Source organism: Mesocricetus auratus, unplaced genomic scaffold (genome assembly GCF_017639785.1).
Source record: "Mesocricetus auratus isolate SY011 unplaced genomic scaffold, BCM_Maur_2.0 Super-Scaffold_100001, whole genome shotgun sequence".
Classification (NCBI taxonomy): Eukaryota; Metazoa; Chordata; class Mammalia; order Rodentia; family Cricetidae; genus Mesocricetus; species Mesocricetus auratus.
In genome coordinates this window covers 2,417,638-2,439,479 of record NW_024429187.1, presented here as the reverse complement: position 1 = coordinate 2,439,479, position 21,842 = coordinate 2,417,638, and the positions used below count along the sequence as shown (strand labels likewise).

Here is a 21,842-nt window from a genome sequence, read left to right as displayed (position 1 = left end):
GATTAACACTGCAAAAAATGACTATTCTAACACAATTTAGAGATTCAATATAAAATACAAACAAAATACTCATGAGATTCTTCACAGAAATAAAAAGAATAATCCTAACATTTATGTTGAACCACACAACACTCTGGATAGTCAATTGTGAGGATAAAACATCTGAAGGTATTTTCTCATTCCAAGTTGTGTTACAAAGCTACAGGAACCAAAAGAGTAAGATAACAGCAAAGTCAGACAGGTGTCTTATGAAATGGAACAGAAGATCCACACAGGAGTGTACAAAGCTACAGTCCTGTGATATTTGATAAAAATGCCTGAGTTCAGCAAACTGAATGATACAGAGACAAAGCTTCCATAAGAGCAGAAGAAAGTTGCCTGTTTCCCATCCAAACATGACCACTGTGAGATGAAGCAAAAGTCAAAAATGTCTTAATGCTGACTCTTCTGGTAGTGAGAGGGTCTGTGGTTTCATTCTTCCTTCGCGTTCCTGCTTATAATTACACAGTCTATGAAAAAGATAGAGAAATACTTGGCTTTCCATGTTTTCTCCTTTCTGCATTCTCCATTCACTATGTATCTGTGTTTGATTTAAAACGAAATTACAAGTTTTCCCAACATTTGATGAATCTGGTGGAGGCCAGGTTGTTCTACAATTCTCTTGGCGTTTTAGTGTGTAGATGTAAAGTATTGAAAAGGTAAGTCAAATTTCATCCTAGGAGTCTGAAACCAGGACACTACCTTCCTCCATTGTCTCTAATACAATAGGCCAAAAGTACTTTATTTATCAACCAATGGAACAACATATACACAGAAGGACTTCTGCCATCATCTCCTCTTTTCTTTCTAAATAAAAAGAATGGTTTTAACTGTAACATGGTGAAATATATAACAAGGCAGTCATTAAGCAAGAACTATAAATACAATATTTAGTCCATTAATATTTAGCAAGATTTAAAGAAAATATCTTGTATCCTATCTTTTTAAGTCTAAAGTCTTATATGTAACTTATCTTTTATCATAAGTAATGAAATCTATCTGTCTTCAACTCCATTAAAGATCACAGAAAGACAATATATAAACACAAAAATTGACAGAGACATCTCCCTACTTGGACAGTCACCCAAAGTTCCTAGGAGAGGTTGGGGCATCCATCTTTAGCTCATAGGTCACAATTGTCTGGCAGACTTCTCAGCAAAGCAGGAAATTTTAAACTGTCCATCTGCATTAGCATTTTGTCAGTCATTTTACTGTGTCCTCCAAAATGCCTGGCAGACTCTTCCATGAAGCACGAACCCTGTAGGATTGTCCTTCTTGTTTTGTATGTTCACCAGTCACTTTCTTGGTGGTCCTGCATATGCAGTTAATACAGCAACAGTCAAACAGTCCAGGCAAGAGCAGTTTCTTGCCCAAATGACTAATATTGCCAAGTTGAAGGCAAACTCCATAACGAATTTCTTTGATGCCCATCTTCCTCTGAGACATAATTGGTGTGTCAGGAGTAGTTGTGTCTCACTATCATGAAAAACCCTAACCCATTTAATTGCATTATATTCTGTAGGTCTTTAAAAAGTTTGAAGAATATCTATCCAGCTCAAATACATCTCTGTATATCTAGAAAATCAAACTAACCTAACTATAAGTTCTGACTATTATAGGTAACTATCTATAATCCATATTTAATTATGAATTACATTTTTAAATGAGTTATATGGACATAATACCTAAACAAGGGGAGAAATACATATATCACAAAATTGACCTTAAATTTGTGTCAATAAATGAAAATCCATATCAATACAAAGTATTCATTTCTATACCATAATCTCCCTTTTACTTTAAAAAAGTGATTGATTGTGGTCATTAATCATTTATAAGAACCCCATTTAAATGGAAACAAAAAATTGTAAACAATAATCAGTAATTTGGGCATTGTTCATTCCAAACTGTTTCCTGATGGTTGGGGGCACAGTCCATATACTGAAGATCATGACAAAGCACAGAAACCTGGCTAACTCCCTGTTTTTTGTAGTCTGCATGGCTGCATCATCTCAGCTGTCTTAGATGTTAGATCACCTTGGACACAGCTTCAGGGAGTCTTGCTTCATCAAGCCATAGAAGTCTGGAAGGAATCCACAGCCTTCCATTTTCTGTGGAAACACAAGCAAAAATTCTTTTCCCAAATAACATGCCCTTCTATTTAAATTTAGAAGTCAAAGCATTTTCAAAATATATAAGTTGGATTAATTTGGTAGCATTTCTTTTAGCAGTTGTTGCTATTTCCTTAACAGTCAAACAATTCAAAGACAATACAATAGCCATAGAGTTTTCAGGCCATCTTTGTGCTTTTCCTCTTTATGTGGCTTTTTTATTACTCTATTTCTTTTATTTTTATTTATTTATTTTTTCTGTGAGACAGGATTTCTCTGTGGAAATCTGTCTGCCTCTGCCTCTAGAGTGCTGGGATTAAAGGCTTGTGCCACCACAACCAGCCATTATCCTGTTTCTTTTTCTCTTCCAAGCCTACATATATTTTTAAAACATACAATAAACCTTTGAGAGGTTTTATTTCATCTGAATCTGACTTTATTGCTAACTCTTTGTGTTTTTCTGGCCATGTGTCTGCTGTCTGCTAAACAACATTGCTAAAATCAAAGCCACAGTTCTTTTAACCACTGTCTTTCCAGATTGATGGGTGTAAGTTTACTGCCAGCACTGGCCATGCACGTCTCTGATTATCTCTAGCAAAAAAGAGCCCACCCAAGAAAATGCTGCTACCAAGAAGTCATGCTTCTCTCTGTTCTTCTGTTTTTAAAATTCCTTCTAAACTGTTGTCATTGTACGTGGAAATTCATACCTCACGTGGGTAACATATCTGACATGCATTTGTCTGCCAGCCTGGTCCCAGAGCCGCATCAGTCCCAAATGAACACACCGGATGCTATATTAATTATGAAATTGTTTGTTGTTTGCTATGGTTGCTTAATGGTTAGTTAAGATTTAATTATTAACCAATAATTACTAATATACATTTTTATAAGGTCTTATCTTACCAAGAATGCCAGATTTACACCCTCTACTCCTGGGATCACATAGTGACCCTCCAGTCTTAACTACATTTCCTAGAATCCTCCTTGACTTCTATTCCCACCTATTTTGCTTCCCTATTGGCCAACAGTGCTTTATTTATCAACCAATAGGACAACATATACACAGAAGGACTTTTCCCATCAGTTGATATTTCACAAAACAATCCATTTCTATGTATGATAAAATACTAAATAAAATATATTAAAATTGCATTATATTGAGAAAAATGAACATAACAGTACATCACAATCTTAGCAAAGTAATTTAACCCTACAGCAGTACACAACCAGGTGAACTCATATGTTTTAAGAAAGGAGTTATGAAATTGTGAAAAAAACTATCAGTAGATTGGATAGCAAAGGAATTAGAGAGGAGGAAAAAGGGTTAGATTACATCAAAACTCATAATATACAAGTAAGGACTACTCAAAAAATAAAAACAAATATCCCATATATAAATAGTTGCACTGAATATTATAAAATCAAAGCAAATATTGTTTATGGACCCTGGTCCATTTATTCATCCTCAACACCCTCCTAATACATTTGTTTGTCAGATTTTCCATAATCTGATTTCACTCTGGACACTGAGTTCACAGGTGATATTTTTCTTTCATGATACCTTACCCTTCTCAGTAGTTGCTGAAACTGAAGGAGTCATGCAAGGGGTCTGATTTAGTTTCTTTGGCAGAAGCTACCCCTGTGTTTTAGGACACATCATGCTAAGGTCAAGATTGGATTGTACTTGGCCTCTGCTTCCACAGTAGGAGATATCCAGCCTGCTTCTACCCTCTGCTGTTTCTCTCTACCTTTCCTACTTGAAGCCTTTCTAAACCAAACTTTGAACACCACTGAGGCCAGTCTCACTTTCTATTTAATACCTGGAGAAATCAGACAGTGCCCTGGCTTACATATAAGGGCCTGCCAGGGGTAAACAACTTGCCCATCTCTATTAAAACCCTTAAGTCTAAGGAGACCCATGACATCAAACTGGATTAGTTTTCCTGAGTGCTAGCTTCTACTTTTCAGAATACACAACCACTGCAGCATGGAGAAGTCATGTTATAGATATTGGCCTTCATGGGCTGTATCATCATTGGCTCACACAATTTTCAAGACCTTCCTGTAATAATCTCTGTACTCTTTGGCCTTCATAGGCACAGCCCCTGCCTCCATGATCTACTGTGGTTGAGGGAGAATTCTTAGATATTTCTACCACATGAACCTAGATGCCTTATACCTCACATATCACCACCCTGCACTAATCTGAACATCATGGAATTCCTCAAGGACTGCATGATAGAGGCAGCTGTGCTAACTGGATTATCCAAGAAAAAATATGACAGTCAGTAGCTAGATATAATAAAGCAAACATTGGGAGAGAAAAGAGTCATCAGACCATGTACCAAAAGAAGGATCACTGCACACAGAATACATTGTTTTCCTAATTAATAATGAAAATAAGGTAGAAAACATAAATGTATTAATTTTATTAGAAAGCTAAATGGACAGGTTGTCCTAGAATAAGTGTGATTTATGTGGAAAATTAAATTAGTTCATGAGAGGGAATATCAACAAACCATTTTTACAAGGAAAATGTGGAATAACACTAATCTGTATTTGATACTGGGTATTGAATATCAATCAAAAAGCACTGGAAGAGAGGACTATAATACTGGAGGAATGGAGTATTTTTGTACTTAGAAGCTATATAGACCAGTCTAAGCACATCTTTAATTGTGGTCAGTCATGGAAATTGACAGTTAACAAAACTACTCCTTAAGAGAAGAACACTCAAAAGCAGCCACAAGAATCATACTAGAGAAGGGGGGAGTCTCACAAAAGCTCTCAGCATGAAAAACATATTAACCCTGGAAAACATGTACTCACATCACTGTCTAGATGCCTTTGTTGGTTTCTGGTCACTGGTATTTTAGTAAGTTTTAGAATCTTACTAACAAGGAGAGGTTTTTAGACCACATATTCCTTATTGACAACTCTCTCTCTCATCTGCCTCAGTCATTGATAGGGAGTATTACAACTTTTATAATTATGATTGTTAAACACATATTCACACAAGCTTATAAATATCACATATTGAACCCATCTAGTGATGCTTGTCTGTGTATGGACTTAGGACCGACCACTTGAAATTGGGTATAGGTGGGCCTGACATAGTAGAATTCTGTCTAAGATGCTCTCCTTCAGCAGTCATTGATTTACTTCATTTCTTCATCTAGGAGTGGGGCCTCATATGATTTCCAAGAACCATGTGGACATGCCAATTGTTGTGATCATTGTGCTGGTCGTTTTTAGTTAATGCTCATTGAGGTTTTGGGGTATATAGTTCCCCATCATATATAAAAGATGCCTGGCCATCTGGCTTTTGTAGTCTCTCTGCTCCATCTTCCATAAGTTTTCCTGAGATTTAGGTGTAGGTGTTGTGTTGTAGAAATTCAACGTGAGGTTGGCATCCCATGGTTTTTCTTCTCAGTACTCTGACCAGTTGAACTTTTCTGTGTCATGTCTCTTGGTTACAAAACAAGCTTCTCTGGTGAATTCAGAGAGTTACACTTGTTTGTGGGTATAAGCATAAGTATTTAGAATGTAGTTGGATAACTCTAGTACACTATTGACTGCTTTCCTTCATTAGAAACATTCTTGCTACTTCCAGGAGGCTAAGGGAGCTATTCTTCAGGCAAGAAAATTTCAGTATTGTTTAATCCTGATTCCCCAAATCCTATGTCCAACATGTGTAGTGTCACCTGTCATAGGCTCTTACCATCATGTTTTCGAAGGCAAGCAATGATAATGGCGATACCTGATATTGTTTTGGGGTCTCTTGTACCTACAACTCTATGGAAAGTTTTCCGTGCCTGGTAGTGTGGTTTTTGTTAGATTCTCTATGCCTCTTGGGGGAGGCATTATCAAGCAAGAGGTCCAACTTCATTTATACTCTTTATGTATGTATTTGGCTTTATACACATTTATGTTTTCTCGGTGTATGTTAAATAATAATAAAATATGTTTCTTTAAGTCATTTAAAATATAGTGTTATTTATGCCTTTCTCATTTCCCTTTCTGTATTGACCTTCTTACTAGTTAAATATAACCCTAATGAACAAACAAAATAAAGAGCAAACATGTAAACAATCCTATTCACAGTAGCATGAAACTATCTGTGAAGAAACTTGACTTAGGTTTGAACATTTTCTCCATTGAAAACTCCCAATCTGAGAAGAAAAGAGATCAAGGAATGCCCTAAAATATGAAAAGATCTTCAGGATTTGGTGTGATTAATATTGTAAAAATGAGTATTCTACATAACTTATAGATTCAATATAATTCCAACCAAAATTCCCATGAGATTCTTCACAGAAATAATTCTACTATATAATTCTACAATTTATATTGAAACATAAAACAAACTGCTAAGTCAGTTCTGAGAAAAAATTGAAGGATTATATTATCACATTCTAAGCTATGTTCCACAGCTATAGGAATCAAAACAGTGGGATACTAGCAAATTCAGACCTGTGGTCAATGGAATGGAACAGAAGATCCACATAGGAATCTGCAAAGCTATAGCCTTGTAATATTTAATGAAAATGCTGAAAATACAGTAGAGGGAGGATGGCATGTTCAAAAATGTTGCTGGTGAAACAATTTCCTCATGTAGAAGAATGAAATTGGATCCATGTTTATTTACCACTCTATACAGAAATCACCTCCAAGCGCATCAAAACCCCAAGTTAAATTTTAAGTCCTGGAACTAGTAGATGCACACAGGCAGTACCCTACAGGATGCAGGATTAGGAAAGTGACTTCTGAGTTAGGGTTCATTCTTACAGGAATTGAGGAGAAATTTGGTAAATAGGATTTCATAAAACTAAAAAATCTGTACAGAAAATGGAAAATCTAGAAAAGTTGAGGGCCACATGTTGCGAGAGAATCTTCTCCAGCTATACCTTTGTGAGGAGATTAATATCCAGAACATATAGGGAATTAAAAAAACAATCAACAAAAAAGTAGTTCAAATGAAAGTGATCAAGGAATCAATTAAGAGGATTCAAAATGAAGTAAAAAAGGCTACACATGTTGCAAAAATTTTTCAACACTATAAGAAACTACAGAGTTTCAAACTAAAAATACTTTGAGATTTCATCTTACACAAGTCAGAATGGCCAAGGTCAAGAAAAGAGCTGACAACAATCTCTTCAAGGGAAGTTTGGAAAAGGGAATCTTCATCCACCATTGGTGTGAGTACAAAGTATAGCAACCAGAAAAGCAGTGTGGGTACAGAATGCTGAAACCTAAATATACATTTATCTTATGGCTCAACTATTTCACATATACATTTATGTTTGCATATGTTCATATGTTCAAAGGAGTCAACACCCTGATCCTCAGATACTTGCTTATCCATGCTTATTGTCACTCTTTTCACAATAGCTAGGAATGGAAACAACCTATGTCCTACAGCTACTGAGTGGATTGAAAATGTGGCACATGAACAATGGAATACACTTGTCTGTGAAGAGACAATGCTACTTTAACCTCATCACCACATTATGTGTTATTCATTCTAGATAGGAAGTGTTGACAATCTCCTCCACAAACTCACTGCTGGGCTAAAGTCCCAAACAGAAATAATGGAGCAGGTTCTTCCAATTGTGAAATAAAGAAGCCATTGTTGGCCTCCATTTTATAAAGAGAGTGGCATTTCTAGTCTCAGCGCTCACTTGAGCCAACTCCAGAGCCTCCTCCAAGAGTTCTTTTCACAGTGGCCTTGTTTGTCCTGAGCTCAGCTCTTAGTCCCTGTGAAGGTATAAACCTTTATAAGGTGGGGCACTTTCAAAAGACAGAAGGGAATAAAGAGGAGAAAAAGGACAGAATCAGGTGAGAAGAAAGACAGCCCAGCAGATTTCCTATGATAAGGGTTAGAACAGTTATATAACCATCATATAACACACTCGTTTCATTTAATATTTAATTCAAAAACCATCAAATGCTTGAGCAGAGGAACAGGAAGGCCAATTTTGTGTTCAGGAAAATGCTCCCCAGGCTTCCAGAGGCAAGGAAAATGTCAACATTTGTGAGCACATTCTGATAATCAGTGTTAATACAGGGAGCAACTAGCTTTGCTACACAGAGAATGCTAGACACAAGGAACAGATAAACACACCAGAATTAGTTCAATATCATAGAATTACAGAACAAATCCAGTGGTCTAGACACTGAAGTACAAGTCTCAGAGCCCAATATGCATATTTTACTCAGGCCCACATTCAGAATTTTAAAGTGCTTCAAGCAATATGTGTTACTTTCTATGATGTGTACTCTTTGATTTGTGTCCCGAAAGGACTAAGAATTAAGGAAGAAAGAAACTGATGAGACATATTCTTAATGTGACCTTAAAATATGCAGTGTTCTTAGGGAAAGGGAGTAGTTTGTGTTGTAGATGTGCTGGGAGGACAAAAGAGGTTTTATATTCAGAGTTATTATGTAATGGCACATGGACTCAGCACATGGCTCTTGCATTCCTGGCCCTTTCCAGAAGGTCTCACAGACTGACTGATGAGCTCACTTCTGCTCCTAGGACATCTGTAAAGTATGTTTTATTTTTAGAGATCCTTGGAGGGGAAGGAGATCCTTCAGCTGTCCCTGCAGGTAAAGCCCAACAACAGGTCATCCTTTCATGCTGTGTAACTGTGTTTCAGTGTGTCATCTTAACATATTTTCTGTCTTAGGAATGATTCAATATTAGTTTCTCTAAAGATATAAACATATTTCCCAACATGTTGTTAATATGTTCTTCTTTTCTCATTATTGCCCCCTTCCCTTTGGGGACTTCTAATGTGATAAATAAGGTTTCCCAGACTTTTAAGTTTTACAGCTGTAGCTCATACTTGTCCCCAGGTGCAAGAACAGAGCCTTCTGTCTCATAGGATGTAGATTTAGAAAACCAAAGAACAAGGATTCATGAAAGAAAGAGTTAGCAGCTGGCAGACAGGTTCTAGGAGAAAGGATTGTATGATTAGGTCAGGGAAAGAAAACCAAAGGAAATTATTTCACTAGTGTGCTCTTATCTTTTGGTCCCTCATACAGAACCTGAGGACAAATTCCAGAGCCAAGTCTCACAGACCTCTCCTGCCAATGAGGTTGAAAACAATGATCCACAGAAGGAATTCCAGGCAGAAGAGGAACAAGGGTCCGCTGCTGCTGCTGGGAATGAAGTGAACAATCTCCAACAGGATACACTGACAGGAAGGGTTCAAGACCAATATTCCCCTGCTGATGAAAACCCACAAGGACCAGTCCAGCAAGGAGGCCCCCAGCATAATTCTCCTCACGCTGACATTCACTATAGACCTCTTTGCTTTTGAGGACAACAAAACTATTTCTTCCACTCCTGGTTATCTAAAACAAGGACTACCCAGCAATAGAAGGCAGTAAGCGGCAACTTTCCCACTTACCCTCATTTCTAAGAGGCAGTCGGAAGTCCTTGTTTAGGTGATGCTTTTGAAACTAATTATCCCAACAATCCAGATGTCAATGACAAGTATGTGACAAATTACTAAACACAAAGCCCTATCCTTCCATATTTCTCAAATCATGGTGTGAAAATTGTTTAAATGAAGTGACATGGTTCAAGGCACCATTTCTTGGTTTACTTGACTTTTTAAAAGAGATTTACTCATTTCTTCCATTTTTTTTTTGTTTGTCTTTTCCTCTATTTCTTTAAGAGGACTTTTCATTTCCTCCTTAAGGGTATCTATCAACTTCAAAAGGTTGTATTTAAGGTCTTTTTCTCCTGATTTTTCTAGAATAGGTTGGTCAGTTTTAACTGTTGTAGGACCACTAGGTTCTCACGTTGTCATATTGCTTTTTAGATTGTTGAATATATGCTTGCATTGGTGCCTTCCCATCTTTTGCTCTAATGGATTCAGTTAGTGTCTTTCCCTCTTGGTCCAATGTTGTGGTGTATTATGTTTTATTTATTAAAGATTGTTGTACCCTTCAGAAAGCAAAGCAGTGAATAATGTACTACCACAATCCAATCATTGTAGTTGGTGTCTGTATCTCAGGGATACTCCCTTGGACTGATTGTTACAGTTGTTGTTTGTGTTTTGGGGAGCCATTCTTGGCCCACTCTGCGCAGCCATGGTCTGTTTCTCAGGGAGCTGCTTAAGTCTCTGGGAATGGATGGGTGCATTTGGGGCAGAGTGAGTCTTGTGAATTACTGGGTCCTATTACGGAGTGTTGGAGCAACCTGTGTGCAAGAGGCTTGCCCACTGACCAGCTAGTGTAGCAGAGGCAGATAGGAGTAGAACCCTAGAGACCCAAGGTCCTATTTCTAATCTTTGCATTCATATCACATAGGTTGGTACAAGTGTGTTGGTATAGGAAGACTTTGGACAAGCACTCCAAGGTACGTCTGCCTTTGAGGATCATAGCTCCACAGCTCCTGTTTCCTCAGTGATTAACTCTGAGTTGGGTTGCTTTGTAGCAGTACAGCAGCAACCTCCCTTTGTTTTGTTTTCTGTGTGGACCCCAAGGGATCTCTCCCCCTCCAGCCTGTATACCCTGCTCACTCACATCAGGGATGCTCACATCCATTGTCTCTGACATTGCCAGATTTCTAAGATCTTCTAAAATTGTGTATGGTCAAGTACCTCAAAAATCTACCTTCCTAGGAGGGCACATGGGTGAATTTTTTTAGATTTTTTTCTTTTTTAAAAGTTTTTTTTATTTAAATTAGCAGCAAACTTGCTTCACATATCAATCCCAGCTCCCTATCCCTCCCCCTCCTCCCCCTACCACCTTCACCACTACAACCCCCCCCAAACATCTGTTCCCCAGGGAGGGTGAGGACATTCATGTGGGATCTCCAAAGTCTGTCATATCATCCGCGGCAGGGCCTAGGACCTCCTCACAGACACCCACATTCAGGGGATCTGGATCAGTTCCTTGCTCGTCTCTCAGCTATCAGATGGGGTCCATGGGCTCCCACATGTTCAGGTCAGCTGTTTCTGTGGGTTTCACCACCCCAGTCTTGACCCCTTTGCTCATCACTCCTCCCTCTCGGCAACTGGTTTCCCGGAGTTCAGTCCAGTGTTTAGTTGTGGGTGTCTGCCTCTGCTTCCTTCAGCCACTGAATGAAGGTTCTAGGATTGCATACAAGGAAGTCCTCAATCACATTATCATGGGTGGGCATTTAAGATAGCCTCTCCACTATTGGTTAGATTGCTAGTTTGTGTCATCCTTGTAGGTCTCTGGACATCTCATTAGTACCAGAACTCTCTTCAAACCTATAATGTTGCACTCTATTATGGTATCTGTCATCCTGCTCTCTTCTATTCTTTCCCTGACTCAGTCTTTCTGCTCCCCCATATCCTCCTCTCCACACCTCTTCACCCACTCTCTTTATCTCAGCTTCCTCTCTCCACTCCCAATCCCCTCAGGAAATTCTTACCTGTTACCCTCCTCTGGGGTACCATGCATATTTCTCTTAGTGTCCTCCCTGTTTCCTAGACTCTCTGGCAGTGGGATTGTGAGTTGCCAATGCCCTTCTACATATCTAAAATCTAAAATGGGTGAGTACATACCATGCTTGCCTTTTTGTGACTGGGTTACCTCACTCAGGATGGTTTCTTCCAGTGCCATCCATTTGCCTGCAAATTTCAAGATTCCATTTTTTATTTCCAGTGAATAGTATTCCATTGTGCAAATGTACCACCTTTTCTGTATCCACTCTTCAGTTGAGGGGCATCTAGGTTCTTTCCAGGTTCTGGCAATTACAAATAATGCTGCTATAAACATAGTTGAGCAGATGTCCTTGTTGAAGGATTGTGCCTCTTTCGGGTACATGTCTAAGAATGGAATTGCTGGATCTTGGGATAAACTGAGTCCCATTTTCCTGAGGAATCTCCATACTGATTTCCAAAGTGGGTGTATGGACCAGCAGTGGGGGAATTTTCCCCTCTCTCCACATGCTCTCCAGCATAGACTGGCATTGGTGTTTTAGCCATTCTAACAGGAGTATGATGTTATCTCAGTGTTGTTTTGATTCAGAATTCCTGGATGGCTTGGGATGTTGAACCCTTTCTCAAGTGCCTCTCAGCCATTTTAGACTCACCTATTGAGAATTCTCTATTTAGTTCTATACCCCATTTTTTAATTGGATCCTTTGGTGTTTTTGAGAGTTGCTTCTTGAGTTCTTTGTAAATTTTGGAGATCAGCCCTCTGTCAGATGTGGGGTTAGTGAATATCTTTTCCCATTCTGTGGGTTGCTTTTTTTATTGACTCTGTCCTTTGCCTTACAGAAGCTTCTCAGTTTTAGGATGTCCCGTTTGTTGATTGTCGATCTCAGTGTCTTTTCTACTGGTGTTATGTTCAGGAAACAATCACTTGTACCAATTTGTTCAAGAGTTCCTCCCACTTTCTCTTCTAAGAATTTCCATGTGGCTACATTTATGTTGAGGTCATTGATCCATTTGGACTTAAGTTTTGTGCATGTTGATAGATATGGATCTATCTGTTATCTTTGACATGCCAGCATCCAGTTACTCCAGCACCATTTGTTGAAGATGCTTTCTTTTTTCCATTGTATAGTTTTAGCTTCTTTGTCAAAGATTAGGGTTCAAATGTGTGTGGGTTGATACCAGGGTCTTCGATTCAATTCCATTGGTCTACCTGTCTATTTTTGTGCCAATACCAAGCTGTTTTCAGGACTATAGCTCTATAGTACAGCTTGAAGTCAGGAATGGTGATGCCTCCAGAAGTTCTTTTATTGTACAGGGCTGTTTTGCCTGTCTTTAATTTCTTTCTTTAAAGACTCAGAGTTCTTGTTATACAGGTCTTTTACTTGTTTGGTTAGCATTACCCCAAGGTATTATATGTTGTTTGTGGCTATTGTAAAGGGCCATGTTACTCTGATTTGTTTCTCAGCACATTTATCATCTCTAAATAGAAAGGTTTCTGATTTCTTTGAGGTAATCTTGTATCCTGCCACTTTGCAGAAGGTTTTTATCAGCTATAAGTGTTCTCTGGTAGAATTTTTGGGTCACTTATGTAGACTATCATGTCATCTTAAATTATGAAAGTTTGACTTCTTCCTTTCCAATTTGTATCCACTTCTTTGTAATTTTTTTAATTTAAATTAGAAACATGAATGCTTCACATGAAAATTCCAGCTCTCTCTCACCCCTCCTCCCTTGTCCCTCCACCAGCCCTCCCAACCCCCACCCATCACCACATCATTCCCCAGGGAGGGTGAGGCCCTCCTTTGGGGGAATCTCTAAAGTCTGTCATTTCATCCAGGCCAGGATCTCAGCCCTTCTCCATCTGTCCAGGCTGAGAGAGCATCCCTGTATTTGGAATGGGCTCCCAAAGATCATTCATAAACCATGATAAACACTGATCTACTACCCAAGGCCACAGTGATTTCTCTGGCCTCCTCACTGAGACTACATTCATGGAATCTGGATCAGTCCCCTGTTAGCCTCTCAGGCATCAGTCTGGGATTCAAGAGCTCCCCTATAATACATTGAGTCATTATAGGCTTTAGGAGAGAACTGACACTAGTGAGATCTCCAGAGATCTACAAGGATAACACCAACTGGCAAACTAAGCAATAGTGGAGAGACTACATTAAATGCCCCTCCTTGATGGTAAGGTTGATGACTACCTTATATGCCATCCTAGACCCTTCATCCAGTGGCTGATGGAAGCAGAGACAGATACCCAAAGCTAAACACTGAACTGAACTCCTGGAACCTAGTGACATAGATGGAGGAGTGATGAGCAAAAGGGTCAAGACCATGATGGTGAAACCCACAATTTGTATCCAATTTTGTCTCTTTTTGTTTTCTTATTGCTCTAGCTAGAACTTCTAGTACAATATTGAAGAGATATGGAGAGTATGCATAGCCTTGTCTTGTTCCTAATATTAAAGGATTCACACTGAGTTTCTCTCCATTTAGTTTGATGCTGGCTGTTGGTTTGCTGTATATTGCTTTTATTATATTTAAGTATGTGCCTGTTATCCGTGATCCCTCCAAGACCTTTATCATGAAAGGGTTTTAGATTTTGTCACAAGCTTTTTCAGCATCTAGTGAGATCATCATGTGTTTTTTTTTCCTTTTCAAATTGTTTACATGGTGCATAACATTGATGGATTTTCATGTTGAACCAACCCTGCATCCCTGGGATGAAGCTTACTTGATCATGGTGGATGATTTTTCTGATGTGTTCTTGGAGTTGATTTGCTACTATTTTATTAAGTATTTTCCCATCAGTATTTATGTGGGAGCTTGGTCTGTAGTTCTCTTTCTTAGTTGTGTCTTTTTGTGGCTTGTGTACCAAGGTAATTGTATTCTCGTAAAATGAGTTTGACAATGACCTTCGTGTTTCTATTGTGTGGAACCCTTTGAGAAATATTAGAATTAGCTCTTCTTTGAATTTCTGGTAGAATTTTGCACAGAAACCATCTGGCCCTAAACTTTTTTTTGGTTGGGAAACTTTTGATGACTGCTTCTATTTAATTAGGGGTTATACTTCTATTAAAATTTCTTACATGTTCTTGATTTTATTTTGGTAAGTGATATATACAGAAAATTGTACATTTCCTTTAAATATTTGAATTTTGTATAGTACAGGTTTTCAAATAATAACTAAGGGTTCTCTGGATTTTGTCAGTGTCAATTGTTATGTTCTCCTTTCCATTTCTGATTTTGTTCATTAGCATAGTCTCTCTCTCTCCTTTTTGATTAATTTGGATAAAGGTTTGTCTATCTTTTTTTTTTTTGAGGAACCAACCTTTTGTTACATTGATTCTTTGTATTGTTTTCTTTGTTTCTACTTTATTGATTTCAGCGCTCAATTTGATTATTTCCTGGTGTCTACTCCTCCAGAGTGAATTTGCTTCTTTTTGCTCTAGAACTTTCAGTGGTGCTGCTAATTCTCTAGTATGAGTATTCTCTAGTGCTACAACCCTTCCTCTTAGAACTGCTTCAAAGTGTCCCATAAGTGTGGTTATGTTGTGTCTTCGTTCTCATTGATGTCTTTAATTTCTTTCTTTATTTCTTCCTTGACCCAGGAATGGTGCAATTGCACATTGTTCAATTTCCATGTGTTTTTAGGGTTTCTGCAATTGTGTTGTTGAATTCTACTTTAAAGCATGATGGTCCAAAATGACACAGGGATTATTCCAATTTTTTTTATCTGTTGGGGTGTGCTCTGTTGCCGTGTGTTTGGTTGATTTTAGAGAAGGTTCCATGTGGTGCTGAGAAGAATGTATATTCTTTTGTGTTTGCATGAAATATTCTAAAAATGTCTGTTAAATCCAACTGGACCATAATTTCTGTTGGTTACTTTTTTCTTTGCTAAATTTCTGTCTGGTGATCCTGTCTAGTTGTGAGAGTATGGTGTTGAAATCTCCCACTTTAAGTGTGTGAGGTTTTTATATGTGATTTGAGTCTTATTAATGTTTCTTTTTACAAATGAGGATGCCTTTGCATTTGGGGCATAGACGTTCAGAATGGAGACTGCATCTTGATGGATTTCCCTTGTGATAAATATGAAATGACCTTCTTCATCTCTTTTGATTAATTTATTTTAATGCCTAATTTGTTAAATATTAGAAATTAGAATTTCTGAATGCATTTGTTTTTTTTTGGTCCATGCGACTGGAAAATCTTTTCCCAATTCTTAACTCTGAGGTACCTTCTGTCTTTGAAGTTGAGGTGTGCTTCCTGTATGCAGCAGAAGGGTGGATTCTCTCTTTGTATTCATTCTGTTAGTTTGTGTCTTTTTATGGGTGAGTTAAGACCATTTATACTGAGGGATCGTAATGACCATTGATTGTTTATTCTTGTTTGTTTAGGATTTGTTGCTTTTGGTGGTATTGTGTGTGGATTCCCCGCACCCTTTTTTGTCTGTTGATACTGTTGGTAAAGTGGGATTATCTATTGTGCATGTATTTATGGCTGTAGTTAACTTCCTTGGGTTGGAGTTTTCCTTCCAGAACTTTCTGTAGGACTGGATTAGTTGATATCTATTGTTTAAATCTGGTTTTGTCATGGAATATCTTGTTTTCTTCATCTATAGTGATTGAAAGCTTTTCTGGGTACAGTAGTCTGGGATGGAATCCATGGTCTCTTGGTGTTGATAGAATATCTTTCCAGGACCTTCTGGCTTTAAAAGTTTCCATGGAGAAGTCAGGTGTACTTCTCTTAGGTTTGCCTTTATATGATAGTTTGCCTTTTTCATTTGCTGCTTTTAATATGACTTCTTTATTCTGTATGTTTGGTGTTTTGATTATTATGCAGCAAGGGGACTTTTTTTGTGGTCCACTTCTTTTGGTGCTCTGTAAGCTTCTTGTCCCTTCATTAGCATGTCTTCCTTTAGGTTGGGAAAGTTTTCTTCTGTGTTTTTGTTGAATATGTTTTCTACACCTTTGAGGTGGATTTCTCCACCTTCTTCTATACCTATTTTTCTTATGTTTGGTCTTTTCATGTTGTCCCATATTTCCTGTACATTTTTTGTTAGGGATTGGTTGAACTTAAGATTTTCTTTGGTTGATGAATATAATTCTCCTGGTGTATCTTCACTGCCTGAGATTCTCTTTTCCATGTCATTTTTATTTTTTTCATATATTTTTATTTAACTTTTTACATATATCACTTTCAGTTCCCTCTCCCTCCTCCCTCCCTCCCCCATCCCCCAATCCTTCCAACCCATCACCTCCACTTAAAGGCCCCTCTACTCCCCAGGGAGGGTAAGGTCCTCCATGAGGGATTTTCAGGGTCTGTCACATAATCCCAGGAAGTGTCCAGGTTCTTCCTCATGTGTCCAGGCTGAGAAAGCATCCCTCTACATGGTATGGGTTCCCAAAGTCCTTCTGTATGCCAGGAATAAATACTGCTGCACTCTTCCAGGTCACACAGATTCCCAAGGCCTCTTCTCTGTCTCCCAGGTTTGGTAGGAGGGTGTCTGGATCAGTCCCGTGCTGACTCTACAGTCATCAGTCTGGGATCCATGTGTTCCCCCTTGTTTAGGTCAGCTGCCTCTGTGGGTTTGCCAGCCCGATCTTGATTCCTTCGGTCATCACTCTTCTTTGCAATTGGGTTCCAGGAGTTCAATTTGGTTCACAACTGTGGGTGTCTGCCTCTGCCTCCATCAACCATTGGATGAGAGTTCTAGGATGGCATATAAGGTAGTCATCATTCTCATTATTATGGAGGGCATTTAAGGTAGCCATAATGCCAGTTGGTGTCATTCTTGTAGATCTGTGAAGATCTCATTAGTGTCAGATCTCTCTTCCAACTTATACTGGCTCCCTCTTTTCTGGTATCTCCCATCCTTTTCTCCTCTATTCTTACCCTGGCTCAACTTTCCTGCTCTCCCATGTCCTCCTCTCTCCTCATCTTTTCTCTCTCTCTTTCACCCATCTCCTTCTACCCTCCCCTTCTCACCCCCAATCCAATTAGGAGATTACATAGGCTAACCCATGCATATCTCTCTTAGGGTCCTCCCTGCACCCCAAACTCTCTGGCGGTGTGGTTGTGGGCTGGCAATGCCCTGCTCCATGTCTAAAATCCACATATGAGTGAGTACATACCATGCTTGTCTTTTTGTAACTGGGTTACCTTACTCAGGATGGTTTCTTCCAGTGCCATCCATTTGCCTGCAAATTTCAAGGTTCCATTTTTTTATTTCCACTCAGTAGTACTCTATTGTGTAAATGTACGACATTTTCTCTATCCACTCTTCAGTTGAGGGGCATCTAGGTTCTTTCCAGGTTCTGGCAATTACAAGTAATGCTGCTATAAACATAGTTGAGCAGATGTCCTTATTGTATGAGGGTACATCTTCTGGGTATATACCTAAGGGTGGAATTGCTGGATCTTGTGGTAGACTGAGTCCCATTTTCCTGAGGAATCTCCATACTGATCTCCAAAGTGGCTGCACTAGTTGGCATTCCCACTAGCAGTGGAGGAGTGTACCCCTTTCTCCACATCCTCTCCAGCATAAAATGTCATTAGTGTTTTTGATTTTAGCCATTCTGATGGGAGTGAGATGGTATCTCAGAGTTGTTTAGATTTGCATTTCCCTAATGGCTAAAGGTGTTGAGCACTTTCTTAAGTGTCTCTTGATCATTATGGAATCCTGTATTGACAATTCCCTATTTAGTTCAGTACCCCATTTTTTACTTGGATCCTTTGGTGTTCTAGAGTCTTGCTTCTTGAGTTCTTTGTAAATTTTGGAGATCAGCCATCTGTCAGATGTGGGTTTGTCAATATCTTTTTCCATTCTGTGGACTGTTGTTTTGTCTTGTTTAATGTGTCCTTTGCCTTGCAGCAGCTCCTCAGTTTCAGGAGGTCCTATTTATTAATTGTTGATCTCAGTGTCTGTGCTACTAATGTTATGTTCAGGAAGCTGTCTCTACCAATTCATTCAAGGGTACTTCCCACTTTCTACTCTAAGAGATTCAGTGTGGCTGGATTGATGTTGAGGTCTTTGACCCATTTGGACTTAAGTTTTGTGCATGTTGATGGATATGTATTTATCTGTTATCTTTTACATGCCTGCATCCAGTTACTCCAGCACCATTTGTTGAAGATGCTTTCTTTTTTCCATTGTATAGTTTTAGATTCTTTGTCAATGATCAAGTGTTCAAATGTGTGTGGGTTGATATCAGAATCTTTGATCCAATTCGATTGGTCTACGTGACTGCTTTTGTGCCAATACCAATCTATATTCAGGACTATAGCTCTATAATAGAGCTTGAAGTCAAGGATGGTGATACCTCCGGAAGTTCCTTTATTGTACAGGGTTGCCTTGGCTATCCTGGGTCTTTTGTTTTTCCATATAAAGTTAAGGATTGTCCTTTCGAGGTCGGTGAAAAAGTGTGCTGTTTTTTTTTTATAGGGATTGCACTGAATCTGTAGATTGCTTTTGGTAAGATTGCCATTTTTACTATGTTGATCCTACCTATCCAAAAGCGCAGGAGATCTTTCAATTTTCTGGTATCTTCTTTAATTTCTCTTTTTAAGGACTCAAAGTACCAGAGTCATTGAAGTCTCTTGTTACTTCTCTTCTAAACCTATTTTTAAAGGCAACGTGTTTCATAGAATTATTAATGTATACTCTTCATACTTCTACATTTTTCTGTATTAATTTCCTATGGGTGTCAAAAACAAAACAGCTCTACTAAAGTGTGGATAAAGAAAACGTACAACATTAACACAAAGAGTATTACTCATTGGTAAAAAAAATGACATCATGTAATTTTAGCCAAATGGATGGAAGCAGAAAAAAATTATCCTGAGTGATGTCATCCAGACCCAGAAAGACAAACATGTTGTGTACTCACTCATAAGTGGGTGTTAGCTGTAAAGTAAAGAGTGACTAGACTACAATCCACAACTACAGAGAGCTTGCTAACAAGGAGTGCCCAAACAGAGATTTCTCTGGAAAGGGGAAATAGATGTCTATTAGGTTAACTGGGCGGAGTTGTGGGGGTGTGGGTGTACGGGGATAAGGGTGGAGATATGGGATTGTTGGGAAGTACATAATGAAGAATAATGGAAGAGGCATCTTGATGGAGGCCATTTTGGGGTTAGGTAGAGACCTTGTGCCAGGGAAACTCCCAGGAATCCACAAGGATGACCCCAATTAAGACTCCTAGAAATAGGGGAGAGGGTGCCTAACAGAAGATCAACAAACCATCTTCACATGGAAAATGGCGAATGAGAAGAATCAATATTTGACAGAAAATGCTCTGTATTGAAGATCAGAGAGTATCATAGAAGGGAAACAAAACAGTGCAGGATTGGCAGACAAATATCTATGTAATAGATGTATAGACCAGCATCAGCCCATTGAATTTTTCTCAAACATATATGGTGACAGTGAATAAAACAGTTTATTGTAAGAAAGATTACCATAACCCAACCTCATTGGAAGAAAGATTACCATAACCCAGCCTCATTGGGCAGGTTTCAGAAGATGGGAGGGAAGTCTCACAAGAACTCTTAGCATGAAACACACAGTAATTCTGGAAAACTTGTGTTCACATCAGTGTCTAAATTCCTTTGATGTTTTATGGTAACTTTTACTTTAATAACCTTTGGAATCTTACTAATAAGAAGAGGTTTTTATACCCTGTATTCTTTATTAACAAGGATTCTCTGCCTAGAATCAGATCATTTGAGACTGAGAAAGGCTTTGTGTGCCTGAGCTTATTGAGCGTCAATCTTCTGTTGCTAATGTCAAAGTAGTGTCATCTCAGAGCCCTCTGCTGCTGCTCAGGTTAAACTGACAATAAACAGCAGGAATCTCCATCAGAAGATCTTGAGCTTTCTGCCACTGCTAGGAAATTAACTGGATAATGAAGAGAAGGAGCCACCACTAGAAGGAGGCCAAGAGCAACTTTCCCTTCTTCCTGAGACTCCCAAGGACCAGCCTAGTTGATTCTGTGTTCTTGTGGTGTCTTTGAACCCTTCAGCTCATACAATCTTCCTCCACTTCTTCTGAGGGGTTCTCAGAGCTCCCTCTAATGTTTGGCTGTGTATATCTCCTCCCATCGGTTGCTGCAGGAACTCTCTCTGATGGCAACCGGTCTAGGAACTGGGCTATGAGTATAGAAGAATATCATTAGGAATAATGTTGTTGACTTCTTTTCACTTGTGTCTGGTTCTAACCTATGTCTCTGAGCGGCCCATTTTCTCGATCCTGGTCATTTAAGCAGTGTCTTTCATGGGCTCACTTTTTTTGTTTGGGCCTTGGGTAAGACCAGTTATTGTTTGCCTACTCCATAAGCTCTGAACCACCATTGCCCAAGCACATCTTTCAGAAAGGGAAGGTTTGGGTCATAGATTTTATGGCTGGGTTGGTGTCCCAGTCCCACCATGTGGCAGTTTTAACTATGCTAATTCTACTGATTCATGAGCATGGGAGATATTTCCATCCTCTGATATCTTCTTCATTTTTTTATTTTAAAGACTTGATGCTTTTGTCATACAAGTCTTTCACTTGTTTGGCAATGGATACCCCATGCTATTTTATATTGTCTGTGGTTATTGTAAAGGGCATTGCTTCCCTGATTCCTTTCTTAGTCTATTTGTCATTTTTATATGGGCCAGATACTGACATTTTTAGTTAATCTTGTATCCAGCCACTTTGCTGAAGGTGTTTTTCAGCTGAGGGGGTTCCCTGGTTGAATTTTGGGGTCACTTATGTATACTATCATATCACCGGCAAGTTACAATATTTTGACTTCTTCCTTTCCAATTTTTATCCCCTTTATCTCCTTCTGTTGCTTATTCCTCTAGCTAGCACCTCACATACTATATTGAATAGATAGAGACAGTGGACATCCTTGTCTTGTTCCTTATTTTAGTGGAATTGCATAGAGTTTCTCTCCATTTAATTTGATGCTGGCTATAGGTTTTTAAAAATTGCCTTTATTATATTTGACTATTTCCTTGCATCCCTAATCTTTCCTGAATTTTTGTCATGAAGGATTGATGGGTTTTGTCATAGGCCTTTTCTGCATCGAATAAGATGATCATGTGGAGCCAGGTGGTGGTGGCGCACGCCTTTAATCCCAGCACTCGGGAGGCAGAGGCAGGCGGATCTCTGTGAGTTCGAGGCCGGCCTGGACCAATAGCCTCCAAAACAATACAGAGAAACCCTGTCTCGTAAAAAAAAAAAAAAAGATGATCATGTGGTATTTTTCTTTCAGCT

General features: G+C 38.8%; 1 long non-coding RNA gene across 2 annotated transcripts; it reads left to right on the top strand.

The window, feature by feature from the left end:
* The first annotated feature begins 7,824 nt into the window (after positions 1-7,824).
* Positions 7,825-9,747, top strand: LOC121139730. Of its 2 annotated transcripts, XR_005876641.1 has the most exons (3): positions 7,831-7,988; positions 8,718-8,759; positions 9,198-9,747. It is a non-coding gene; the product is annotated as an uncharacterized LOC121139730 (long non-coding RNA). The 2 variants fall into 2 exon arrangements; XR_005876642.1 differs by lacking the exon at positions 8,718-8,759 and having other exon boundaries at positions 7,825-7,915.
* Positions 9,748-21,842: the final 12,095 nt, after the last annotated feature.